Genomic DNA, 25,212 nt, shown 5'->3' on the forward strand with positions numbered 1-25,212 from the left:
ATCAGATTACATTTCTGTTTGTTATGGTAATATAAAAAATAACCGTGTTGTCAAAATTTTCACAGTGCGTGCCTTTTATTTCTTTAGTTTGATTGTTTCCCTTGTATTCAATATGCTTCTAATGCCTGATCCTTTCATTTTTGTTGTGGCATCTTTATTTTCATAGGTGCTGTGTGTCCTAGAAGATGGAAGAGGAAGGAAGATGGAAGAGGAAGAAAACTTATTTTTGTTGAACTAAATTTTCTGTATTTTGTTTTGTTGTACGTATCATTTGATAGTTTTGTATAGGAACAAGTGATACTATTTTGAAGGGCTTTATGGCCTGTGATGTAAACATATTTAGTGCTGAAATATGAAATTATTTGCAAAATTTGTCAAAAAGGAGGATCATTTGTATGAATATGTGAATGGGCTGAAAAGAGTATTGGACCAACTACTGGATTGAATTATTATTTGAATGTATAAAAAGGCTGAATGTAAACCAGAAATGGGCTGCAAAAAATTGTACCTATACTCTTGAAAGGCCAAATGTGCATAAAAATTGACGGGCTGACCAGTTGGGCTTGGCCCATGTAGCTGACAAAAATTAACAGAAATAAATATACTAAATGGGCTGAATTGTTGGGCTCGGTCCATATAGACACCGAATTGGACCGGGCTGAATCTATTTTTTTACCTTTTCAATTGGTCATAATATTGCCACGTCAGCTTGCTATGTCGGATCCGACGTGGCCTGGGCAGATAGCTAGTGACCAAAACAAAACAGTAGGCATATTTTGGTCGTAAATGTTTATGACCTTCTCACAGAGAAGGTCGTTAATTTCAGTTTACGACTGCCAGCTTTTGACCTTCTGTTTTTGGTCACAAAAAGGTCACAAATGAAAAACAATGACCTTTTAGTGACCAATAGTCAAGGTCACAAGTTGACATATTTCTTGTAGTGAATCATAGTTATCTGGTTGCCATGTACGCGCAATTGCAGTTGCCGTCTAGCAATGAATCATAGTTGCCATGTGTGTTTACCTAGTTGTCACGTACGCGTAACTGCAGTTGCCATCCAACAACGTACGAGTGACGTGCGGGTGAAAAGTAGTTCGCCCACACGCGCGTGGACTAGTTGGTGGTTGTGTGGGCACTAATTCGGCCACACAGCACAGCTGGCAAAACGCGTGCTGCGGGGCGTGTGGGCGAACTCTCCAACGCCCACGCACCATCCCCGTCCTACGTGGCATGCAAAATCCACCTCAATGTGTTGAGATTCATGCAAACTCGACTGGATGATGATCCACGCGTGTGGGTGAGTTGCAAAATTGCCACACGTGAGGGCGTTAGTATTTTTGAAAATAAAACGGAAATGTTAACGCCCACACGTGTGGGTGTTCACCACCCCGACCACACGCAAGGATCTCCGTTGGCTTCGGTACGCACGAATCTTGTAGCAAACAGGCCGGTTTTCGGCGCCACGTAGGACGAGTCTCGTGTGCGGTGTGCGAGTCAGTTCGCCCGCACGGTGGTTGCCATCCCGTGGTCAGCGGTTGCCACTCAGAGGCGTGCGGTGGAACTGCCATGCGCCCGCACGCCACGCTCCGACCGCGGTTGACGTCAAACACGTCGCACACCCCTCCACCCTCTCCCTCACGGTTCCATTTTACTTACCCGCGACGCATTTACTGGCACAACCCACTCGCACTTGAAACCCCTGGAGGAGAAGGCGAGAGGAGAAGGCGACGGCGAAGGCGGAACAATCGACGGTGTTCGCGGCCGTCGGTGGTGCTCGCCGGAGAGGAGCGGCTTCGCCGGAACCCGTGCGGGTTGAAGGTAATGCTCGCTTCATCTCTCGCAACCACTTCCTGTATTTTTTCCCCTTTCCTCCCTGTTCGATTCCTAGATCGATTCATAGAGATTCTGGTGATTCGGCGGTGTGTCGGCGGTACCGTCGGCGCCGAAGTTGTCTGCTAGCTATTTTTTGGTGGCACTGGGCAATTTCGTCGCCGCCGCGGTGGCGGCATCGTCGGTGCGGTTATGCCTGTTCGGAGGCACGCACTAGTCTTGCGCATGGATTTGGGAGGTGTCACCGGTTTGTTTTGATGCGCATTGGTTCGAATTTGTGTTTGCAGTCAGTTCGTGCGAGAATTTTGAGGGTGATTTTGAAGTCGAAGTAGTTGCCATTGAAACCTAGATCTAGTTAGTTTGGTTTTGAAACTGTAGAACAAGGTGAACTTGGCAGAATGACTGAACGTGAACAAATGTGTGGCAACTAAACTCCCTGAACAAATATGATAGTTGCCACAAACGTGTTTTCCTTTGCGGCAACAAATTACTGAAAATGTCTGTCATAGTTGCCACATTCAAGCTTTCACATATGGCAACTAATTTTATTGAATGACTATGATAGTTGCCACACCCACGCTCTTCCATGTGGAAAACTGAATTTTGCTGAATTTATATGATAGTAACCACAAACATGCTTTTTCATTGTGAGATCTAATTTTTTATGAATTATTTGTTATAGTTTCCACACTTTGATAGTTGCCACAATTGGTAGTCAATGCAGTTTCGGCATCCAGCTGCACTGGACGGCAACTAATGTGCACATCGAGTGTGCGTGTTTGCCACTTGGATTGTATGATCATGTGGCAAATAGAATGTGAACACAATGTCTGTTGCCACATTGCATATATGACAGTGTGGCAAATTGGCTACATAATATGGCAACCACATTTGGGTACCAATTGTGCCAGATGCCATATCATGTCTGATGCCACATCATGTCTGTTGCCATGTTACAGTCAGTACAATGTGGCATTTTCATTGTACTACGGACGCAATTTTTTTGTTTTGCCACAATGACTTTTGTGATATCTGAACACACTGTGCCTGTTTTCAGGTTATCGATTCAGATGTGGTTTCATTGCTTTTTTGTACTATATTGGGCTAACATGGCAACTTCAACATTTTGTTTTCAAGTGCATTAACCAACGTGCTTACTTGCCACGTTTATGTTCTCGACAATCATAGGGGGGTCCGCGTGCGTGTTCATGCTATATTTTTGCATTCACTAGTTGACATTTTCTGTTAGGTGGCAAATGCTTACCTCTTGCATTTACATTTTTTCCCCTTAACAATTTGGTCTATTCCTACATCAGCAGAATGGCTCGTGGCGATCATCAAAATGATGACGATGATTTCATGGATCCACCACAGCGTAACCGGGCAACTGGATGGAGAAAAGAGGGCGACGAGGTAACTGTCCACACACCTGCCCCATCTCCTCCCGATTTTTGTTATTGGTTGGCACCTATATCTTTTGTAGTCGTCTGTCATGAAGTAAATTTTCATGACATTGCAAAACATGGCAACAGCTGATCACTTTTGTGTCTGTTTTTTGCAGAAGAAGAAACGTGTTCGCAACAGAGCCTCCCAGGAACGTCTGACTGTGTTGATTGAAAAATTCACCGATGATCAAAAGGGGGCTGCTGCTGAGATGGCTATGCAGGCTCTGATGGATGTCCGGTGCACGAACCTTGTCAACCCTATATGCGACTGGCTTGGTAAGATCTACGAGCCTGCCTCTAGGGAATTCGTGATTCCGGGACGCGGAAGACTTCCGTTGAACGAGGAATCCGTGTTCTGCACTTTGGGTGTGCCTCGTGGACATATCAAAGTCCCGTATGAGGTCAATAATGAGATCGAGGAAGCGCTGTTCGCCCGTTTGTTTCCTGGATTGGAGTCCATGCCGAACATGTCTGTACTGGCAGATTCGCTGCAGGTCATGACGACGCACGGAGATGTTTTCAAGATGAAGCTACTCATGTACCTCATCTCAGCTGTTTTCGCGCCGACCACTTCCCTTCGCCCAAGCAACAAATGTTTCCCCATCCTGGTGAATGATCCATCCTTTCTACTTTATTTTCCTTCAATCTTCTGGCTCCGATGTCACGTGTTAAGCTAATGACTGCCAGTGTTTTTGTTGTTTTTTTTTGTTTGATTTCTGATGCGGCAAACTTTTTGCCCTGAAATTTTGTGTGGTGCAGGCGAATCTGAAAAATGTGAAGAACATGAACTGGTGTAAGTTTATTGCCGACTTTCTCCACGATGCTTTCAAAAACAAGATGTACCAGAAGGGTTATCGACTGCATTTAATGGTATTTATTTTACCACATCTCTGTGTGAACTCTTGTTTATAACACAGTTTTATTCATGCATGGCAACCCGATCATAACAAGATGGCAACTGCCATAATGACAATGTGGCAACTGCCATAATGACAATATGGCAACTGTCATACTGACAATATGGCAACTGCCATCATATTAGCATGGCAACTGCTATCACAGTATGATGGCAACAGCCAGCACACTATGATGGCAACAAGCACATACATACTATCATTGGGTCATACATTATCCTGCTCTTTTTCCCAACTACAAAGTACCCATGATGGCAACTGACATTTCTTTCTTTGTAAAATTGTTTTAAATCAGCTCATGTATGTCGACTGTCTTGATCTGTCCACCGTGGATTTCTCTGGGGTAGGAGGCCTGCCGCCTACACACAAGTTTGTTGTTTCTGCGTGGACCATCAACGCTGTCAAGGCTGTGCTTGCCGCAGACAGGGCAACTGATAACAAGCATTGTTTGCCAAGCATGCTATAGACTACAGCGTGTTTGGGGGGCCTCAGAAATTTGGAAAGTGGATGGACGTGCACTCAGCTTCGTCTTGCCCTTGTGAGGTAATCAAAATATCGACATCCATTGTTTGACGTGGATTACTTGTTGATGTCGCGCAAGCGACTGCAATACGGGTTGTTGTTGATGCTTCTTGTTTTCGTGCACAGGCGAGGGCACCAGTTGAGCATCTAATTGGGCAGTTTGCATCCGGAATGACCGGCTTGCTCGGGAAGTTGGTTGAGGGGTGGACGTCCCTTAGTGCCTCTGACAGCGACGCGGTTGCGAGGCAGTTCACTTCATTTGTCCCAGAACGTACACATCGACCAACCGGTTGCCGTGGCTGGTACGACTACAATAGTTCCCAAGAGCCCGGTGACACACAAGATGATGTAGATGGAGATGATGGCCTCAGCAAGGATGACGACGATGACATGGATAATGTGCATCAGGACACGGATGACGATGAACATGCTGAAGTTCGCACTGGCGTCAACAAGGGCAAGGATGCAACAGATGCCCCCTCACCGGAGAAAGTGATAGAACATACGGCTGCGAGAGGCGAGGGGGTGTTGCCATCAAGGAGGGGGAGGGCTCCAGATGATGTTGGGCAGGGTTCTCATGGCAAGAGGTCTAGGACCGATCCCGTAGCTGCCAGGAGGAGGTTCGACTTTCAATTTTAGTTTTCTGCTGTGTCTATTTTCTTGGAACAATCTCATCCATTTCTTTGCACTTGTTTTTTGTCAAGCGCGGCAATGGGTTTGTTGTCTGACAGTTGCCACCTTCTTTTTTTCCTCCATCTGTTACATGCAGGGAGCCGACTGCTGGTGGACGAGTAGTTACGAAGAAACAGGCGCCAACGCCAACCCGTGTTTCTGCTCGCCTGAACAAAGGTACCCCCATTGCCGGTGACACCCCTTCCACCAGGTCTTCTCCTCGTACGACGACGACCAACACCGGGGATCCTGTCGTGTTGCCAGACCTGAGGAAGCCAGTCAAGAAGTATGTTTATCCATGTGCTTTCATGTACATAGTGGTATTTTTTTCTTGAATTTCCAATGCTACTGTTTCAGCTTGTCACATGTTCTTCTGTCATCGTCCCCCACGCGGCAACCGCTGTTTTTCCAAATGATTTCTTTCTTCATTTTTTTAGTTTACGGCAACTCCTATTGGTCTTTACATGGCAACTGGCATCTAGGCCAACTGGCAACTACCACTCTACCTAATGGCAGCTGCCATCTTTTACCTTTTGCTTTGTGAGCTCATCCCACACACAGGTTTCAAATTGCATTCCTGACAGAACATACACTTGTATCATTCTTCAAGTTTGCTAACATGGCAACTACTTCTGGATGGCAACTGCTAACTATGACACATGGCAACTCATGTTCCCATTACATGGCAACTACCAGCTTTTCCACTTGTTTTTTTCATTCTTTTAAGATTTCTACCATTGCAAACATATTTTTGTTCATTTTTTCATACCTTCCTCATGTGAATTTTTCTTTTTGTAGGGTGAAGAAGACTACTACGCGCGGGGCCAAGCATAGCAGTAAGGACCCGTTTGAACGCCTACATTCAAAGTTGCCAACGGGGGGCAACTCAAATATACATGAGGCACCCGGCGACAACACTGCTGCTGCACCGATGACTGCTCCCACCAACTCTGATGCAAGTGGCCGACCATCTCCGCCGGCTGCGGATGTCCAGGCTAGAACAACAGGCATCGGTACATCGGGGAGTGACGAGTCGGTATCTGCCAGGACAGCTGAAATATTGCCAACTCTTCTGGCAATGAAGGATGCTGCTGTGAGTCATGCCACCCCATCAGCAAGTGTTGAAGTGGACGCTCCCGAGACGAACCTAGGCAAGGAAGATTCCCGCTCTTCTGACACTGATTCCAAGCGCGTGCGTGGTGGTACACCTGTGTCCACGACAGAAGCCGCTGAGGCGGCAGTTCATAAGGATATGCCATCTACAGGTGAGAGTCCCGGCACAACAGCTCCAGCCCCTGTCGATGCATATAGTGCTAAGGTGACCGTGGCGCGTGCTGGTCTTCCACCTAGGCATCGTAGCCCCCGCAAGCAACCAACAGTCATACCCAACGCACCGGCTGTATCTAGGAGCAAGATAGACGAGTCTGGGTATGTTCCTGCGTCCACACTGTTCCCGCCACCCGCCAAAAACAATGTGATGGAGAAACCGCAAGACTGGAGCACAATTGATGCAGGTGTGAAGGCGAGCACGAGTGACGCAGGTGAACGGCCGGAGCAGACTGCGCCTTTACCCGTAGTGGAAATCCCCAGCATAAATCTGCGCACTTCCAGGCTCCCAGTCAATGTCGGTGTCCCCTACAGCCCAAACAAGAAGATTGCCATGAAAGCTGCTGCTGATACCGCTGACAACACGCCCCGCCCCGCAAATAAGCCAGAACATTCTGTAGCGGCCGATTCAGATATGTTTGTTAATCTTTCACCATTGGATTCTGCCCCGCAAATCGTTCGTGGTCCGGCTAGTAGGAATGAGAGGCACCCAATGGCATTTACCCCACCGAGCTTCAGCCTTGGCATCAGTCAAGATCAACCGGTGGTGCAAGATCCTTTGCCAGTTGCCTTTGCTTTCCCAGGAGGCATGCCCGCAATGATTGCGCAGCCAATGGTCGAGGGCAGGAAGGCTGTCAAGTTTGCGGAGCCACTTGTGCAAGGTACACTTGCCGTGTCCTTATGATTTTCCTGTATACATCTTTATAGTTTGAATTTTGTCCCAATCATATTCTTTTTGGGTGTTCTCACTTGTGATGGCAACTGCTGTGTGATGACATGGCAAGTGGATTTGATGCACCATGTCCTACATTTTTTTTGTTGCCATGCTGCATTTTTGACATTTGGGTAAACACGTGGCAACTGAAGTTGATTCATCATGGCAACTATATTTGCTGGCACATGGCAAATATAGTGCATTCCACATGGCAACTGGATTTGCCACACCATGACACCTGCATTTTGTTGTTACCATTCTGCATTTTTTCTGTACGACAATGACATGGCAAGTGGAGTTGACACAACATGGCAACTGCATTTGATGTGACATGGCAACCACAATCCATCTAGATGGTAATTCAGCACAACTGCATGGCAACAGTAGTTGCCATGACGTGACCACTGTAGTTGCACCACACATGTCAATTTCCCCACTATTTTTCTACCTACATCTCACATCATACACCCTATTTCCTCACAACCCATCTGTTTTCTGACTTTCTCCTTATCCTAACACACTTTTTATTTTTTGAATCATTGCAGGCACCCCTGAGGAAATTTCACCGTCACTTCACGAAGCTTACCGCAAGATTGAGGAGGCAGCATTGCAGAGGAGGACCTCGCGAGGGCAAGGGCAATCAAGTTCCAACTTGCCTGCAGAGACGGCATCTGAGGATACCATCAGAAGTGCCACCCCTGGTTCTGTGAGACAGCAGAGGGTAGTTCACCCACCTCCCGCAGAAGACTACGAGCCCGAATTCAGGGCCACTAAGGAACTGACCCAGCTGTACGACATCATCAAGCGGTTTGGAAATGCAAGGGCCAGCAGCAAGCACATGAAGGAGTTGAAAGCGTAAATGACCACACCCTATAATCTCTCATTTTGCTTTGTTCCTTTCTTAACATTCATCTTTCTTCGTACTCTCTATACATGATGCGCTTACATTCTAGTTTGTTCATATTTTTTTTTACTTAGCAGGCATGATTCTTCCATGTTATGTCGTTTTCATACAGCTCATGTTTGGACAGAACCAAAGTCATTCAATGCAGAGCGACATATGTCGACCTGGGTGATCTCGCCGAGTCCGTGAGGCCAAACGGTAAAATGTCGACAAATGTAGTTACATGCGGGATCGACTACATCAACAATCACATCGATGTGTGTGCCGACAAGATCATCATGCATTAAAGTGTGACGTGCAAAATATGGGATGGTGACTTCCACCACAAAATCCTAAGGAAGAATTTCTCTCAACACGGTGAATTCAAGCTAACACTGAATAAATATGTGAGTACTCCTCCCCTGCCTGCACTGTTTTTTCACATGGTGTGGTTTTTGCCATCTTATGCACTTGTGATTATGTGGCAGATGTTTTCATGTGGCAACAGCTGCCGTGCACATTTACTTCTTTTGTTTTTTGCATCCCGTGCGAACTACGTGGCAATTTGATTGTAAAATGCACGGCACATTTTGTTCACCCATAACCAAACATTCTACGTGATTCTATTTTTTTTTGTTCCTCCGCTGTTCTTTTTGTGTAGTCTGCTTTCTCATTCATTCACTTTTCAAATGCAGGTCATGTTCCCATGTTCCAGGAGCTTGCACCAGATGACACTCAAGACAAGTGTGGTCACCACTATGCGGTCTGTCTTGACCTGAAGAACCAATGTTTTGAGGTGCTTGATTCAATGCGTTCGGAAGCTGATTCAGATCTTACTATGCATGCCGAATTCTTCATCAACAACCTCAAAGAGACATGGAACCGTCACTACGAACATTCAAAGGTCCAGATCAGACATTTCCCGATTGAGATGTGGCGACTGTGAAGCAAGGGAACACGTAATTTCTTAACCCCCTCCTTCATGTGCCGTTTACATCAATGCAACCCCTATTTTTGTTGTCACATCTGAATTGAAGTCTATCTTTGATACGTCTGTCCTTTTTTGCGTGTTCATCTGAGTCTTTTTCTCGTGCAGTACGGACTGTGGCTTTCATGCGCTGGAATACTTTGCAAAGTGGGAAGGCAGAGTTGTCCCCGCTATCACAGCTACAACGGTCGTTGAGCTCCGGAAAATCCACACATTGAACTGGTTGACGAATGAAGATTTCAACAAGCGGTCCGGAGCACGCGAGTTCATGGAGGAAGCTGTCAAGAAAATCAGCAAGAAGTACAAGTCATCACGTGGTGTTACACACCGGACGCATACCTTACATTCTATTGCTGAGGAATGTAAGGTACCTATCTCTTTGTTATCGTCGAAAACTATGTTTGTGTGCTATGATACGACTGCAACCCCGCGCGGGCTACTATGTAGTGGTGGTGTGTGAGCGACAATTTAGTAGTTTCTCTAATATATGTGTGGACGTGAACCTTTTTTAGGCGTTAATGCACATATGTTTTTATGTTTTATCATTATTACAATGGTTTCATCGCTTACAGCTCCAGTTTGCTGTTTTGATTGCGTCTATGATGTTTTAAAACAGATGGCAAATGTAGTTCAACAGACATGGGTAGCGAAAGTCATCGTCGGTTTTCATTTTGTCTGTTTTGCTTCTTCTTTTTCATCGCTAAGTGCACCGGCTAGCATGGGGGTAGGGTTGATCATGCATCCACAACCTTGGCTGTGGTTTATGCACGTTACGCCTTTTTCCAACTTGTTTCCCATACATCGCCCACAACACACTATGTTTCTCTAAACCGCGTGGTATTTGTCATGGAAATATATGTCATGCAGAGTCATTTCAAATACCATGGCATATTTTCAACAGAGCTAACATGTCAGATACAGTTCAAACAACATGGCAGATCAAGCATAATTAACATGGTAGATACAGTACAACTAACATGGCAGATCCAGTACAATTAAAATGGCAGATCCAGTACAACTAGCATGGCATATTTAGTACAAAGTATCATGGCATATATTTAGTATAAAATAGCATGGCATGGCAGATTTAGTACACATAACATGGCAGATTTAATACACATAACATGGCAGATTAAGTACCCATAACATGGCAACTGCATTTCTCCACTCAATGAATTTTCCTTCCACTTCTGATGCTCCTCAAGAGTTATTCTCCCAATTTAAAAAAATCTCAATGTCTAAGGTACAAAACAAAATGTCCACAAGGACCATGTCACATTGCCCCAATTTCTGCTCATGGATTGCCCGCCCCTTTCTTCGTTTTCTTGTGTTTTGCTTGAATCTCCAATCCTGACTTGTACCTTATCTCTCTTGGGCGACCCTTTGTGATGGAACGGGGTGGGTTCCTGACCTGGGTTTGTGTGCTTGCTGTTCCAGATCCTATCTCCGAGTTTTCAGATGATGGCCCCATCAATGAAGGCACACTTGATGTGCGGGGGAACCGGTGTAAGGCTTCCTCAGCTTTCCTCTTCTTGATCTCATCAAGCTCTCTTTTCAGTGCCTTCCTGTGTTTTTCTGCGACTCTCGCTGTCTCATCACTCTTGCACGCTTCATCAATTAGCTCAGCATAGTTCTTTGTCAGCACAACGTGCCTCATGGCTTCCATGGTTGACTCAGGTCTCTCATCATGCACAGGTAGAACCGCGTGTGTTGTCTGCGGCGCCAACGCGTCGTCAGCGTCCCAAGTCCATCTCCGCCTTATGAAATGGCGGGGCATCCGTGTCACAGCGTTCATGTCCATTACTTTTAGTATGTGACAACACACAATGTCGTCCCGTTCGAACTTGCAGCATTGGCAGTAGTATTCGCCTTGCTCGATCGAGGCTTTCACGAAGTAGTTCCTTCCTTTGTCTGGGTCTTCAGGTTCTGAATCCGACATGCCCAAAATAGAACACACCTTGAACGTATGTTCGTCCACCTGGAAAGCCGTGAACATGCTGGCACACTTTATTTCTTCCTGGAATCTGCAAGTTTTGTGTGTTTTATGTTAATCTATCGTGCGATCTTTTTTTTTGTAGCACGTTACGCTGTCATGGAAATAGAAATAGATTTTTGTTTGAATATGGCAAACATAGTACACTGAACATGGCAACTGTAGTATACCAGACATGGCAACTGCAGTACACCAGACATGGCACCTGCAGTACACTAAACATGGCAACTGTAGTACACTGAAGATGGCAACTGCAGTACAACAGACATGGCAACTGAAGTACACTAGACATGGCAACTGTATTACATTTTCAACTGGCCATCGTCATTTCCACACCAATATTTCCCCCAATGGAAGCACATTGCATAAACACATGGCATCTACATTTGAGTAAACATAGCAATTGCATTTTCAACAAACATGGCAGTTGCATTTCAGTAAACATGGCAATTGCATTTCAGCATATGCGCTGACAATATAACATTTTTTAGTTGACATTGGCATTTGCATACCAACATGCCCCAAAGGAAGTACATTTCATTAAACATGGCATCTGCACTTCATTGAACATGGAAAATGTATCCGAGTAAGCATTGTAAATAGAATTTTCATTGAACATGGCAACTGCAGCTGAGTAAGCATGGCAAACAGTATTTCATTAAACATGGCAACTGCATATCATGGCAACTGCATTGCACTCTACTAGGCACCTACTGCCCTAGTGCTTTTGCGCAAATAAGACCGTAACGCAACTGACTTACTTGTTGAAGATCTTGTTTGTGTATATCTTGCTCATTTGCCTCTCCATTGGTAAATACGTTAGCAATTTCGGCTGCTTTAGCGCGGTGGTAGCTTCTTGCTGTAGCTCAGATCCCAGAATTTTTTGTTGCAGAGCTGTGTACTGCTTGGCAAACTGTAGCAATGAGTTGCCAGGACTCACGTATCGCTTCAAAACAGCATTGAACCCCTCGCTGCGCTGCGTAGTCTGCAGAAAGGGGAAGAAGCACTGCATGAAGTAGGCGGGCACCCAGTACATTCGCTTCTCCCACAGGCTAGCAAGCGTCTCGTTGTCTTGGACTTGATGTGTTTCAACCATGGCCATCCAGCTCCTTTCAAACTCCTCGACCGTCAAGCTGTGGTCCACGCACAGCTCGAATGCCTTGTGCAGCTCTGGACGGTCAGCAAAGAACGGTCCTAGCGTCTCCTCAGCCTTCTTTATAATGTGCCACCTGCAGTGCCTGTGCACTGCCAACGGAAAGACCTCCTCTATGCCTGCACGCATGCTGAAATCCTGGTCTGTTATTATGTTCATCGGCGCAAGTCCATCCATGCACTCCAAGAAGGTCTTGAACAACCAGACGTACCCATCCGTGTCTTCGTTCCGAACGAGCCCGCAGCCGAACTGCAACGACTGATTGTGGTTATTTATTCCTATGAACGGAGCGCATGGCATCTTGTACATATTGGTGAGGTACGTCGCGTCGAATGAAATGCAATCTCGGAAATGTTTGTAGGCTCTCCTTGCAGCACCATCCACCCAATACATGTTCCTGACACGGTCCTCATCGTCCAACCTTATCCTGTAGAAGAAATCTGGATCTTCCTTTGCTTTCTCATCGAAGTAGGCAATTGTAGCCTCTATGTCAGCCAGCCTGCTCTCTCTACGGTACTTGGCCTGTAGGTTTGTGACGTCAGCCGGTATGTACGGCATGCTACTCAGTTTCCCCTTTTTGCTGTGGATGAGTGATAGTATCTGGACCATTCTTGATGGACCGACGTTACAATCATGTAGCAGCTTTACGAATTGCCTTTCGACTGGGGTGAATCCTCTGTGGGCGGTCAGAAATTTGACCAGGTCGAACTTCTTTATGAGTTTGTGGTTGTGCTCGTCAAAATATTCAGTGACCACATACTGTGTTCCATCTACGTTCAGCTTACACCGTACAGGGCATCCCGTCTTGAGAATGATTCCTCTTTTTCGTTCCGGAACGACAGGCGCATCACCTTTCCCCTTCTTGTTCCTCCGTGCCTTGTGGCACCTCATCTCACCTCTGTTGTACTCATTAGTTTTCTTAATTTTCCTATGGTACTCGGTGTTGACCGCAAATCCATGGAACTTTGCATATGTCTGGTAGTATTCCTTTGCTTCTTCGAACGATTCAAATCTCTGCCCAATGTACGGTGGCTGAGGTACCATGATCTCTGATTGCCCGCCATCTTCATCCCCTTCTGCCTCGTCGTCAGTTTCATCATTCACTTCAGTATCGGCGGCAGTTTGATCCACTTGAGTGTTGGCAGTGCTTGTGTTCAAAGGGGTGCTTGTCGGTATTGCTGGAATGATTGCCATTCTCGACTGTGACTTGAAATTGTCTACTGCATGATTGTCTGCTGGCTGGTGGAATGCGTCTTCCGTGCGCTCAGAGCTCCCCGCAGTAGATGTCCCCACGCCGCTGTTAACTGTAGTTGTAGGCCCTGTAATAGGAAAAACAGGTACAAGAGTAAGTTTTTTGTTTGAATAACATGTGTATCGCAAAGGATCACACCATCTACGAGTGATTTGGCACGACATCATTTCAAACAGCAAGTCGTGAGTCTGCGCGTGGACATGTACGGCAGCTATAGTTGTCCAGTGATGGCAGCTACTGCTCAACAAACATGGCAACTATTGTTTTTGCCTACAAATAACTACAAATAACAAATGTAGTGCTGTTTTTGTGGTTCAGTTTTTTCCCTTACCTTGTTGTGTTGCATTTGACCTTCTTGTGTGGTCTGTGACACCAAAATGACGTGCACCACCTGCAATTTGTGAAGCTTGCCACGAGACGTTTGCCGGGTTTCCACCAGCGTAATAACCTGTACGCAAAGTAGTGGTTGGTCAATTCATGGCAAATGCATTTTGTGTTAGCACGGCAACTGCAGTTGCCCCTGATGTGGCAACTGCAGTTTTACTGGCATGGCAACTGTATTTGCATCGGCATGGCAACCGCAGTTGTTCCTTCATGGCAGCTGCAGTTGCCATGTCATGGCAAATGTAGTCGCACTGGCATGGCAACTGCAGTTGTTCTTCCCTGGCAACTGCAGGTGTCCAGGATGGCAACAACAGTTGTCCAGGGATGTCAAGTGTAGTTTCTAATACATGGCAACTGTAGATGTCCAGTCATGGCAATTGTAGTTGTCAACTATGCTCCTTCTGCTAATTGATCATCCGCAACTTCACTTTTTTTATGGACTCACCTGTGTATGACGTCGATGGCAGGTACATTGGTGCTGCCTGATGCCACGCGCTGCATGAAGGCTCTGCATTTTCACCCGTGGTAACTCGTGAGTCCTTTTGCCAGTTTTTTTGCATGTTCATTTTTCATGTCCACAGCAGTATGTGCTCTTTTCTCGGTTTGCATTACCTTGATTATCCATACAAGCTAGTTGAAGTTGGCTGCCCGTACATTTGTCAGTGTTAGCGCCTTGTGAGTGAACTTGCCACGGGGGCCCCCTAATTGTGTTTTGGTCATAAGAACCTGCGAAAAAATGACAGTGTACGACATAAGTAGAATGTCATCTTCATCGTTGCGAAGATGGCAACTGTTCTCTTCTTTTGTTATCACGCATCATACCTACGCCTGCATACTGTTCTAGTAGTGGCAGCAACGGCCCTGAAGAGATGAGCTGACTGTACTCTGTTGCATCCCAAGGGGGCGTTTCTGGCCTTTGAGAACCCCAAGCATCAGCGCCATCTTCGTGATTCATTCTTTCCGTGTCTCGCTTCTTTCCAATGTGTTCTCAATCACTGCATGAACAAGAAGGCATCAACAATCCACAAGAATTGTATTCTTCTGCTGCTTGCACATAGAAGATATGGATGGCAAGCGACGGGTCAAAATAGGTGGCAGCTACTGACAACGAAAGGTGGCAACTGTCGTTATAAACAAGTGGCAATTAATTTCTTCCAACCCTCTTCATTCCAAAATTTGTCCCTCCTGTCCTTCTTTAGTGATTCCTACTCATCCATTTTTCATACTCAACTACTTGCGTCAATTAAGCTAGGAAGTTAAGTCAATTTCAAACGTAGTACATGGCAGATCTGGTGTACTCTGCCTGGCAATTGCGACTACACACTGAACCATGTAGTGTTCTACCCCTATAGCATAGATCCAGCACAAGATCGGGAGATTTTCAGCCTTAAGGATGAGAAGGTCGAGATCGGGAGATTTTCACCTGGTTTTTAGATGATCGTCTCTGGAGGGCTGGGTTGGAGTTTGGGGCTGGGGGTGGGGAGGGTTGGGGTGTGGTTTTGAGGTGGGAGTACCCTACTGATCTGATCTGTTTGCCATGGCAACCATAGAAGGCCGGCGACGGAGGTCGGGGTTCGAGAGGTGGGGGACGATGGCGGCAGACGAGAGAGGGAATGGATCGGAGGCCGGGAACTGCTTGGTCGTGCGGGCAGCGGGTCGGCTTGCCCGGACGGGGCAGTGCGGGCGGGGTTGGCACGCAACGGACGTGCGGGCCGTGCGTTGTGCGCGCGGACGTGGTCGTGCGGGCCGGTTCCCGTCCATGCAACACGAGGCGTGCGGGCGGGTTCCTATCGACGCCACACGTGTGACAGTTATTCGGACCCAAATAAAATATGTATTGCATTATGAAATTGAGGGAGTACAAATTGGCGCGTGTACGCAGATGGACCGTGATGTCTTGCACTATCTACCGATAGGCGTACGAAGCTAAGACAGAAAGAAAATCATGTGCTAGCTAGCTACAATGTGCACATAGAGCTAGAGGAGCTAGGTAGAATACGCTGGCCATCCATCGCTATTGGTCGTACCAGCTGGTGCGTACGTGCACCTGGAGCGAGTGGTCCGTCCTACCCTTGCACGCGTGCCGCCAGTGGCCGGCCGGACGGCCGGCGTCAGACGGCCATGTCACGTACCTCTCGTACTACATGCGTGCTCCTGTATAGCTATGTGAGAAGTGAAGTCTATTTTAAACCTTGAGGTTATATAGCCCGTCTAAAATGAATCCTCATCTTCAAATCCCCGAAGTTTGTACCTTATACTCATGGTCCTGATTTGATCCCAACCCCGAACCTGTTTGGCACACCGGGAAACATTCCATCCCGCCCAGGATCAGGGTCTACCCTCACTTACATCCTTACCCCACGTGTCAATCCATCCTGTATCCCTAGTGCCTCTCTCTCTCCTGAAATCAACGCAGACGCGTCTGTGCCGCATTGTCGTTGCCGTGCACCTCGTGCGCCTCGTGCCCATTGTTGCAAACAACGTCGTGCGCTGCTCCAGTCCATGCCAGGACCCGGGCCGCGCGTCGGCAGTACGCCTCATGCCGAGGAGTCCGTGCTCTCATCGTGAGTAGAGGAGAGCAAGATGATGAAGTGGTGCGCCCGCACATCGGTGCTCCCCTGGCCATATGCAGTTCGTGGGGTAGCACGGCATCGAGTAGCTTGACGTGGTGTGTGCGACCATGGCTTCTGCTTGGTCCTTGTTGAGAGAGCTTGTTGCATGCAACGTTCAGGTCAGGACTAGTTCCTTACGTGTTGTTCCACGTCTCCTAATCTCTTCGCAGTGTACACTCATGTATATGTAATGTAATCCTTTGATGTGAATACTGAATGTGAGTAGCATTCCAAAGCTTTTCAGCCTTCTACAATCTGCGCCGAGCAGTTCAGAGTTGCCTGCCACCACAAGTTCTCCTGGCTTTGCCTCGACAACTAGAGCGCGTACATGGGTTGCAACCGATACCGAACAACAGCAGAAGTGCAGAACTCACACGCACGTAGTACAACACAGCAAGTTGCTTGATCGATTCTAGCCGCCAGCTAGACGCGTATATGTACGCATGCACACAAGCGCTTCTGATCTGTTCCCAGCGCGAAGATGGATATGACGCGCGGGTCTACTTAATCAGTGAGTACAAAGTTATCCTAGCGGGATAGTGTTTTTCCTGGTGTACCAAATTGGTCTAAACTGATTGAGAGGGTCGGGATCAGACCGGGATTAGAGTACAGAGTACAAACTTCAGGAATTTTGAGGTGAGGGTTCATTTTGAACGAGCTCTGCAACCTTAAGGTTTAAAACAGACTTCACTCTTCTTGATTTGTAACCCCCACATAATAAATAGCTAAGAGAAAAACAATAAATGCTGCAACGTTTGGCAGCACAAATTCTCCCCTCGTCTGCATGTATACGTTCTTCCCTGAGCTTGACAGGTTCTCTCTCGCGTGTTTGACAATGACATACGTGCTGGTGGTCACCAGGGCAGACGAGGACAGCGGTGGCCCGCACAGAGCTGTAGGTTGGCCTGGCAGGTGGCGTCGTGTGGCCCGTATCCGCGGTCACGGATGCGGATCCATTGGACGCCGAGGCTGCCGACGAGGTGGCCGGAGTGGATGAGTGCCTGGTGAAGTGGTCCGGTGGTGTAGATCCAGCGCGCGCGTCGGCCAAAAGGACGGTACCGAGGGCGACGGTTAGCAACACAGACGGTGTACGTTGTGCGTGCCTGTGCAGGGTGAAGCTGCGGAGACATGTTGTGAATATTCACATGTGGCAACGCAGGTAGCGTCCATGGCGGAGACTTGTGCATGGGATGATTGAGGATGAAGATGGAGATGGCATGTGGCCCCAAATAATCAGTAAGAGAAGCGAATAATCCCGGGCGGGATCATGCTTTTCCCGACCCGACAAACAGATTTAGGGTGAAGGTGGACCGGGATCGATAAATACAAGGTGCTGATTTCAGGGATTGGAAGGTGAGGGTTCTATTTAGACCTCGAGTACAAATTCAAGGTTTATTTTAGACTTTTCTCACAAATTAAGTTATGCTCTTTCCGTTCCTAAATATAAGTCGCTTCTTTCGTTTCTCTTGAACAGACAAAAAAAAATCCCTTTCTTCCCTATGCCTATGGATTTCTTCTGGGGAGATTTTGCTACTAGAAGCTCTTTCAATAACCTAAAAATTCTCGATGCTCATCTATGCATCTAGAATTGCATCTACTACTACTTTGCACCTACTTTGCTATTTCTGGAAAATTGCATCTATGCCTCTAGGTCGTTTGACATTTTCTTTAAGTCTTAGTCAGAATATAGTTCAATTTCAGTGTACCTTTGCTTCCACCTACTTTTCTATTTCTACAAAATTGCATCTTGCTGCACAATGGACGAGGCCACGGCGGGTGTGTTGGCTGGAACTGAGTCCGGATCAAGGGCACTGCCGAGCGGCGGGAACTCGGACAACTGTGGAACGGGAGTCTTTGGCGGTTGTGGACATGACGGCGGTCTCCGTTTCTGCCATCGCGCCACCTTCCGGCGGATCCGGCCAGAGTCGTACCCCTTCCCTCCGTCGACGACGAACTCCTCGAGAACCATGGCGTTCTCCGCCAGGAACTTGACGAGCCGAACCTGGAAGCAGGTCAGCTCCTCCGCGTCGAACTTCACCACCACCCTCCTCAGCGAACTCCGTAGGCTGTCCAACGTGCAGCCGCAGCAAAGCCCATGAATGCCCAAATCATAACAGCAACCTTCGTCGTCGTCGTCGTCGTCGTGGCCGGCGTTGATGGATCTGCACAGGGAGAAGTCCGACATGGCGGCAACCCGATCCGGGTCCGCCATTTCCTCAAGGTAATCCAGCCATCTGAACTTGAACCGGAGCTCGCGCACCTCGGTGCAGCAACGCAGCAGGCTCACAACGGCCCTCAGCGCGGCGACGCCGTGGTTCTGGATAGACCACCCGCAGACCTCTTCAATCTCGAGCCGCTCGAGTCTGGGAAAAGGTACCGACGTAGCGTCGGCGAGGTCGGCCATGGAATAGACCGTGAGCTTGAGGACCCTCACATGGTTAATGGAATAGAGCATGGAGCAACTCGGTGGCCACGCCGCTGGGGAGTGCAACGCCAGGTGGACCTCCTCCAGGTGCGTCATGGGCGAGTCGAAGGAGAAGGAGCTGCCTAGGAAGGTGACGACGGTGTAGCAGAAGCGGCGGAGGCGCGGCGCGTCGAGCTCGACGCGGCACGCGTCGAAGTCGAGGTACCCGAAGTCGCAGTTGGCCATGAGGATGACGGTGGCCGCCGGGCATCGGATTCGCATCCGGTACTCGAGCTGCGAGTTCACGAATCTCACGTCCTCAAGGCGGACGTCAGCGAGCTTGGGCGCGGCGGAGATCATGTCCTGGAGCGTCGCGTAGTCCGTGCGGCACCGCCGGAGCCGCATCACCTCCAGGCACGGGAACGCGAGGTCCGGACAGGGCTGGAGAGAGTAGCCGGTGAGCTCGAGGACTCGGAGAGCGGGGAACGGCAGCCAGCCCGTGCAGTAGGGGATCATGCAACTCCCGTAGTCTAGCCACTCGAGCCGGAACTCCTCTGCCTGGGTGATGTCCTTCAGCACGACACAGGGGGCGCTCTCCTCCTCGGTGCCGACGGTGAACTCATCCTCGTCGAGGCTCGCAGACTCCTCCTCCTCCTCCTCCTCCAACTGTTCCTCGTCGGATTCCTCCTCCTCCAACTCTTCCTCGTCGGATTCCTCCTCCAACTCCTCCTCGGCGTCTTCCGGGCTGCACGCGGTGTGCAAGGTGGCGTTGTCGCGCGTGGTGAGACCGGTGCCATAGCTCGTGACCAAGGTAAACTTGTTGGGGCCGTGGCCGCGGGAGCGCAGGAACGCGAGGTTCGCGTTTATCATGTCGTCCAGCACGCGACGCCTGAGAGTATCGCCGCCGCAGCCGACGCCGGTGGTATAGGAACGGTAGTCGACGTTGACGGCGCCGGTGTCGAGCCAGAGCGGGCGGCGCCATCGCCGGGAGAGCGCGGTGGTGCTGGCGGCCTCACGGGCCGGGGCGAAGGAGAGGATGCGGATGAGCAGGTTGTCAGGGAGTTCGGAGAGCCGGTCCGTTGCGGCGGCAGTCGTCGCCATGAATCCAGATCGAGTTCTGTCAGGCCTCTATGCCCTTTTTCAGGGGAGTTAGGGCGCCAGGCGTATATATTGCCCGTACCGAGTCCCAATTGGAATCGTCTTCGGGCGACGTCTAGCGGCCGGCCGGCCCAGTAGCGAGATTTTGTACGCTGCGCGCTGTAGGTACATGTAGGTCCCCGGTTTGCTACACCCCTAAAAAAGTCCGGTTTACCATGTTTTTTTTTCTTTTTCGTTTTCTAATGTTTTATCCTTCGTTCTTACTCGCACATATGGCCGTGCGTTGCAGTGGAGTGAATTGCAAGAAACCACCACATTTGAGGCTTATCTTGCAGAAAACAACGTGGTCGCTAATCATTTGCAAAAGCCACCGCGGATTCAGTAAAAGTTTTGCAGATTGCACTGAACATGTAATTTGGCGCGGTTGAGGGCGTTTCCGACAGATGGGGCCCAATATGCGTGACGTGGCCTAACGGACACGCTGACGGCGCCGTTTGCTTAAGACAGACGCGGTCGATTCGGCAGAGACAGACCGCCCGCGCCCGACCACATCTCGCTCGCTCTCTCTGCTCTCACGCTCGCTCTCTCTGCTCCCACGCTCGCTCGCTCCCCTCCCATTTGCTCCTCTCCTCTCCGGTCGCCGCCGGCCGCCATGGTGTCCTGGAGCGACAGTGAGAGTACTGAGGGCTCCCGCGCAGTACATCTCCTCCGACGACTCCCCTCTCAAGGTCAGAACCTTGTATTGCTCATTTGTGTTCTAGGGTTTCTAGGGTTCAACATTTGCTCGATTTGAACAAGTTTTTGTTGGATTTCTCAGATCCCAGCTACAATTGATGAGCCGTCATTCGAGGGTCTTGCTGACGACTTGAATGTGATTTGTGAGCATGGGAATCCAGGGAGGAAATATGTTGCATTTGAGGGGATAAGCACTGGTAGGAGGTTCATTGCCTGTGCCACTGAAGTAAGTTTCAAGTTTTGTTTGCAGCATTCCAATTCTTGTTCATGTTCTAGGGTTCAAAGGTACTGTTCATGTTCTAGGGTTCATAGATACTGTTCATGTTCTAGGGTTCATAGTTATTGCTGATGTTCTAGGGTTCATAGTTACTGAATTTAGTTCTAGGGTTCATAGGAACTGTTCTTAGTTGTAGTTTCCATAATGATTCATCATTAAATGAATCTAATTCTGGTACATTAACTTAATCAACTATGTAACTAAATCTGTAAGTAATGTCTGTAATTTTGAACTGAATTTTTGTATTGTAGGGTGTTGCAAATTGTGGATTAGTGCAGTGGGTAGATGAGCATTGGCCAGAGCATCTGCAGAATGATATTCATAAGTTGTGGCTTATGTATGAGCATAGCCAGCATGATAACAAGATGGCATGCCTGGAGCATTCAAGCACTGTACACAATCTCACACAACAGAAAAAAGAGTTGCAGGAGACATATAAGAAGCTTGTTGAAGATGTGAACAACCTATTGGATTATAAGGATAGCCAGCCTAAGGTAAACCAGAAGAATGATGCTGAGAACATTTCAGTGAGTGTGGAAAGCAGCATAACAAAGGATGCTAAGATCAAAAAATTGAAGGCTGTTGTTGACCAGTTAAAGCAAATTCATGTAGCTCAAGCCACTGTCATTAGGAATTTGAAGTTCAACCATCTTAAAGAGAAGGAAAAGTTGAGCTCTGATAAGAGGACTTTGGAGATTTGCTATGCTGACCTGAAGAAAGAGAAGGATGACCTGAAGAAAGAGAAGGATAAGCTGGATTGTTGCATTGCTGAGCTGATGAAAGTGAAGGAGAAGTTGACCATGGATAAGAGCACTCTTGCTTCCTGCATTGTTGACCTCAAGACAGCAGGTGATAGCAACAAGAGGAAGCTTCACCAGATCAATGCTATTTGTGATGAGGACTAAGTTGTGTTGTTGTCTGACCATGTGTGTCAATGATGTCTTTTGTAGTAGCTATGGAGGAAAGCTTGGAATGTGTTAAGCTTTATTGTGGTGAACCTTGGATTGTATGTTGTTTGTGAGAGTACTATGTTTGTGATTAATTATCAGCTTGGATTAAGTTCAGTTTGTACCTGACATACTAACATAATACTGCTGGCATACATATATAGTACCTGCATATATAGCCTGACATAGATAGCAAGCTCATACTGCTGGCATACATAGATAGTACCTGCATATATAGCCTGACATAGATAGCAAGTTCATACTAACATGGATAGAACTGACATAGATAGAACTGGCATACTAACATACTGACGAAACTGAACTTTTTCTTCTACTGACGAAACTGAAGACAGCATGTCACTCCTCCTTCTTCAGCATCTTCAGGCGTTGGGAGCGCAACACATCATTGTTGTTCACCGCCGCCCTCTTCTTCTTGGCCGGCTCTGGCTCCACCACATCTTCACCGCCGCCCTCCTCTTGCTTGACGATGACGAGCTCTTGGTTGTCGGCGACCTTTGGCAGCTTATCCACATCAATTGGGTTGTTCTTCTGCCCCTCCACGGCGTGGAGGACGGGCGCCAGGAGCTGCACATTAGGCTCGTCGGAGGAGGAGTCGTCAAAGAGTACGACGACCTCGTCCACCTCGTTGTCAGAGGAGTAGCCGTCAGATTCGTCAGAGTCGTAGTCGTCAGAGGACTCGGACTCGGCGTCAGAGTCGTCGTCTGGCCCGAGCACCCATGGATTGCGCCTCTCCCAGTAGGCGTTGTTGATGGGGGCTGGGAGAGCGAGGACAGCGTCGGTGATGTCATCCGCGGCGGCCGGCGGCGTGGTGGATGAGCGGTACATCCACCAACAGGCGCGCTGCCTGGGGTCGGGGGAGCGCTGCACCTCACGCATCGCCCACAGGAGAATGGTCGCCGGCGGGACGGTGCGGCGGGCAGGGATTGCACGCTGCCTTTCGGCAGGTGTCATCACCTTCACCAGGCCGCGGGCATGGTTCCTCAGCATCACCAGACTGGGTAACCAGCGCGCGATCTCCGTGTACTGCGCGCGCAGCTCGTGGTTGTTGCCGGCGAGCTCTTCGATGGCCAGCTGCCAGTCCATGGCGACAGTGGTGGGGGTGGCTGTCGGGGGTGGTTTCGATAGGAGAGAGGGGGAAGAGGAGTGGGCGGTGCGGGCGGCGAGTGGGCGAGTGATCAAAGAGAGCGGTAGGTGGACACGTATTAAAGGCAGAAACCGAAACGACGAGTTATACTAAATGGACGTTCATCACGCTGCCGGCCTCAACGCACTCTCAACACAGTGCGTGCCTAACTAAATATAAGTAAAATTTTGGATGCTACTAAAACAACATCACTAGCACTATCCCATTGGTATTGAACCCCTGGTTACTACCCACTAGTCCTGGGTTCGATCCCCAGGCCAAACTATTTTTGTGCAAATTTTTTTGGATTTATAAAATTAATATGTCAGTAACTTCTTAGGGTTTTTTTGGGTTTTGTCTACGCCGAGGCACCCAAAACGGACCCATTTAGGGTTTTGTCGACGCCGAGGCACCCTAAATGCCCAAGTGGAGACATTTTGGGTTTTGTCGACGCCGAGTCACCCAAACTATGAAAACTTCTTGCAAAACATCATAACACATCATATCAACAGCATGAAAACTAAGATCATCATTATATCAAAAATGAAACTATGCTCATCATCACAACAACAGAATGAAAACTTCTTGCAAAACATCATAACTAATAAGTTCATCATCATATCATCATAACCAGAGTATCATAGTGCATCACAACCATTAGGTACATTACATAGTCCACCACTTGGACTTGAACAGGTAAAGTCTGATAAAAACCTTAAACTAGTAGATCCAGTCTGAATCAAACCTTGAACTTCCAATCCTTGAAATTGATACCCTGTACTCAACAATCTTGGTGAATTCCAACCCTAAACCAACCATATATTGTTTGTCTTACCGGGAAAAGGTGGATCCCAGTCTGGATTATCGCTTCTTTCACTGACTATGCGGTCCTACTTGTCATCTTCATCTTCTTCCCCCAAACGTTCTCCTTTTCTCCTTGCTAACAAGTGACGAGGCGTCCGTCTCCATGACGAGTGACTGATGCAGACCCACCTCCCCGGCGGCAGCGCTGCCCGGTGAAATGGCACCATTATTGCGCTCACTTCTTCCTGTCCAGGCTCCCTCGCCTGCGCCGCCTGATGTGCGTGCTCACCCCAACATCTGCAGATGGACGACTCCACGGGTCTGGCTCATGTCGTCACGGAGGCCCCGCCAAAGGCGAGAAGTGGTTCGTCGCTAGCGTTATGCTCCCCGGCCAACGCTGTTCAACGACCTGAATGTGCTGGGCTTATACAAGATGTCTGGTTTAATAACTTCGGCAAGAGATGCAAGTGCAAAAAAGCTAACCTAAGCAAGCAAGCAAGCAGGTGGATTGATTCCTAAGCTAGCCATGGGATTTATTTGTAAAGTTGTGGACAAGTTGCATGGGCGTAAACATTACAGTAGCCATTAGGAATTAGCCATCGCAGTAGGCAGGCGGCCACCAGTGACGCGATGGAGCGGGCGGACAACCGGACACCAGCGACACAATGTCCTCGAGCGCGGGGTTGACGGCATTGACGCGCCCGGCTACCATAGAGATAGGGAGGTGCTGGAAGAGGACCGGTGCTGATTGCAGGAGAGCGGGAGAGAGGGGCTAGGGAAGAAGATGAGTATGACATGTGGGGGCATGGATGTCAGTGAGAGTAGATCGCAATCCCGGCTGGGATGGACCTTATCCCGATACGCCAACCATCACCAGGGGCAAGATTGACCAGGATCAATGAGTACAGGACATCGATTTCAGGGATTAAGAGGTTGGGGTTCAATTCCGACAAGCCGTATGAGTTCAAGGTTTAAATCAAACTTCACCCACACTAACTGGTTTCAACATGGAATTCTTAATATTCTTCATCACAAACTAGCCAAAAAAGGCTGAATTAAACATGTTTCAACATTACATCACTTCTTGCTGCCTTGAGAACAATTGAACCATTCA

The sequence above is a fragment of the Triticum aestivum genome, chromosome 3B (genome assembly GCF_018294505.1).
Source record: "Triticum aestivum cultivar Chinese Spring chromosome 3B, IWGSC CS RefSeq v2.1, whole genome shotgun sequence".
Classification (NCBI taxonomy): domain Eukaryota; kingdom Viridiplantae; phylum Streptophyta; class Magnoliopsida; order Poales; family Poaceae; genus Triticum; species Triticum aestivum.